General features: G+C 37.0%; 1 non-coding gene across 1 annotated transcript; it reads right to left on the bottom strand.

Moving 5' to 3' along the window:
- Positions 1–2744: 2744 nt before the first annotated feature.
- On the bottom strand, positions 2745–2849 carry LOC140859553 (small nucleolar RNA R71). The gene has a single exon (XR_012143090.1). It is a non-coding gene; the product is annotated as a small nucleolar RNA R71 (small nucleolar RNA).
- Positions 2850–3591: the final 742 nt, after the last annotated feature.

The raw sequence follows: 3591 nt of genomic DNA, 5'->3' as shown, positions 1-3591 counted from the left end.
AAATTAGACTTAAAATAAAATTAAAATAAAAAAAGACGCATCTGATATTATAGAAAATGAAGATACTATGCAAGGAATCCAAAAAGATATAGATGTCATTATGAAGAACTTTTGTTTCTTTTTGGAATATACAAAAAAAATTTCACGTGAATAATGCTCTGGGCGCATGAATTCAAAACAAAAGATCTGGCGCGCGTTACGTGAATTCAAAAGAAGAAATTTGTGAATTCAAAGAAGAAAGGACGTGGGACGCGCACGTGAACGTGGGCGTGCATGAACGCGTGGACGCGGGCAGGACGAATATGGATGCGGGCGGACGCGGGTAGGAGCGGAACGTGTGAGGAAGGATGCGGCATGAGCTCGTGGGCGTGGGGAGCGTGGATGCGGACGGACGGACGCAGGCAGGCGCGCACCGCAGACACAGTGGCGAGCAAATTAAAGGAAAAAATTTTTATTTGGAAATATCTTAAGTGAAAAAATTTGTATTTTTTTTTAGTCCCACATCGAAAACCATGTAAAACTCCTCCCCTCTAATATCTATAAAAAGGCTTTTGTACTCCCATTAGAGGGGGAGCCCAGAAATTTTCTAGAGCCTTGCATAGAGGAATAGAAAGGGACTACTTCATGAGCAGCTAGGCTAGCAGTCTCGGGAGTGGAGAAGAAATTTTGTAACGACACAGAGATGGTTTATTGTTCTAAACTTTCCTGTATTTCTTTATATGCAATAAAGATTATGCTTTTTATTTAAATTGTCATGAGTTCTTTATTTGCTCCCTTTCATATGCTTTTATTTATGCTTTCTTGTTAGATTAATATTAGGAACAACTTTTACTTTCCGGAGACGCGCCGTGATCTACGGATACGGGGCGTGCCGAGAAAGAAGAGTTGTTTACCTAGTACTTTTCGGAGAGACGCCGTGATCTACGGGTACGGAGCGTGCCGAGGAAAGACAGGTATTTTTCCTAAGATTAATCACATCTATTTAGTTAAAAAAGAGATACAACTCTGCTAGTACAAATTAATTCAAAACTCCGAGCTCTTTATTTTTTAATTACCTCAATTTTAAGATAATTTATTTTCTAAATCAAAAACAACGCTTCTTTCTTTTACCTTACAATCTCAACTTAGCCCAAGGTCCTGAGGATACGATCTCGACTCATCCTACCTACGTAGTGAGTAGAGTTATTTTTGGTGCTATCAACGACTACGCATCAAATTTTGGCACCGTTGCCGGGGATCTTGGTACGATTGAATTAAAAAAATTAAATTTTTTTTTAAAAAAAAAAAAATGCTTTTCAGTTTCTATTTCTGCTCTAATTTTTTTTTAGTACTTTCTAGCTAGATAATCTTATTTGCATAATTACATAATTACCTTGCATAAATAATTTACTACTTTTTAATCTTAGAAATTTTTCTGCTTAGAATAATTTGCTACTTTTTATAGCATAGTGATTTATTACTTTTTTAGACTTAATCACTTAAATTTATTTTCTTGCAAAACTAAAAAAAAAATTAAAAAATATAATAATATATATAAAAAGATAAAATATAAACTAAAAAAAAAAAAGAAGCCACTGACATTTCATAACACTTAACTAAAATAGCGTAACCTCAAATATAAAAATTTCTAACCTGATTGGACACCTTGTTTCCTTGCATTGCATCTCCATAATTAATCTTAAGGGCAATAACCCATTAACCAGATAAGGTGAGGATTTGATCACCCTTCCTTGGCCCACAAATCACTCCCTTGCATTTGCATAACCTAGACTTAATTTAAAATCAACTAGACGTCAGCCCTAGGAATTTCGAGCTCAATAGGATAAGAAAGCTCTAGAGTTGAACCGAGTGCGGATTGGTTAATTGCTCGGTGTCTAAGGCAAGTGGTTAAAGAAAGTGGTTTTCAATTGGTTCCGTTGACTGACCTGGCCAACTTAGTTGGTGTCTAAGGAAAGCAACGAGCAGGGAACCTCCCACATTTACGCTTACCTGACCGAGTCAGTTAGTCAGTCTTGAGCTTGGAGTGCTCAAAAGCGGTCTTGAAAGTTAGGAGCTGTCTAGATCTAAGTTAACCTTAGGATAGAGAGTCTATGATTGTTTAAGTTGATTGCAATTAACATCTAAACATTAATTAATTTCTCCTTTTCATAGATTTAAATTCTTAGGTTCTTCTCTTTAGATTTTCTTCATTCTTTTCTCACTTTATTATAAAAATATATATTATAAAAAAAAAAAAATTTCTGTGTGTGCTCTACAGTATAATTGTAAGGTGTATGCTTGGCCGTAGATCGTTACGACCAGAAATCCAACCTTTTGATCCAGAAATAGAAAGAACCCTTAGAGCCAACAGACGTAAAAAGATGGACCGAAATCAGGAGAATGATCCACCCAAGCAATTGTAGGAGTACTTTACTCCTTCCACATATACCTACTCTCCTTGTATTCAAGTACCCCTGTGGAGGCCACTCAATATGAAATTAAGTCCAGTATAATCAAATGTTACCTTCATTTTATGGACTTAGTAATGAGGACCCTTATAAACATCTTGAAGAATTTTTGAAATATGCTCAACTGTCAAAATTCACAACTTCTCTGATGATGCTCTTAGGTTGAAATTATTCCCTTTTTCACTTAAGGACAAAGCCAAATACTGGTTACATACTTTGGATTCTATGACTATATCAACCTGGGACCAGCTGCAAGGAGAGTTTCTCAAGAAATACTTTCCCATAGGAAAAACTAATCAAATAAGGAAAGCCATAACTAGTTTTTCCCAATTAGATGGAGAAATATTTCATGAAACATGAGAGAGATTAAAAGACCTTATTAGAAAATGTCCCATCATGCTGTACCCAAGTGGCAGTTAATCCAATATTTTTATGATGGGCTCTCTGAAAGACATCGACAAATGGTCGATGCATCATGCGGTGGGACATTCATGCTGAAAAGTGAGGATGAGGCATGGCAACTGTTTGAAATTTTAAGTGAAAATTCATTACATCATATGTCTGCCTCTATTAGAGATAAACCCATGTTAAACTCAAAAAGAGTGGAATATATGAAGTAGAAATCCATAGATATCCATCAAAAGGTAGATGAACTGTCCCAAAAATTAGATCGTCTTCTAAATACTGGACAATCCCCGATTCCACCTAATCCAATCCAAGAAGTTTGTGCATTGTGTGCAAGTCCGAACCATTTTGTTAATGAATGCCCAGCCGCACCTCAATTTTCTGAGTTTGTGCACGAGCAGGTTCAGCAAGCTCAAGTCCAACAAGCTCGCAGACCAGGAAACGATCCATATTCGAACACTTATAACCCCGCTGGAGAAACCATCCAAATTTTTCTGGAGACCACAACCAGTGGTTGGTCCTGCCACACCTCGACCTCAATATCAGGATCCAACATATAGGCATGGATCATACCATCAATTTCAAAATGTTCCTCAACTGTCTACTACTGGTCACAGCTCAGCTTTTGAGGAAAAATCCTGAAAGCACTAGAAAGATTAGAAGTCAACACTCAGATCCTTAACTCCCACACACAATCCATTGCTAAGCTAGAGACCCAAATAGGTCAACTAGCGACTGC

This window comes from Elaeis guineensis, chromosome 7 (genome assembly GCF_000442705.2).
Source record: "Elaeis guineensis isolate ETL-2024a chromosome 7, EG11, whole genome shotgun sequence".
Lineage (NCBI taxonomy): Eukaryota > Viridiplantae > Streptophyta > Magnoliopsida > Arecales > Arecaceae > Elaeis > Elaeis guineensis.
This window is presented reverse-complemented; position numbering and strand designations above follow the sequence as displayed.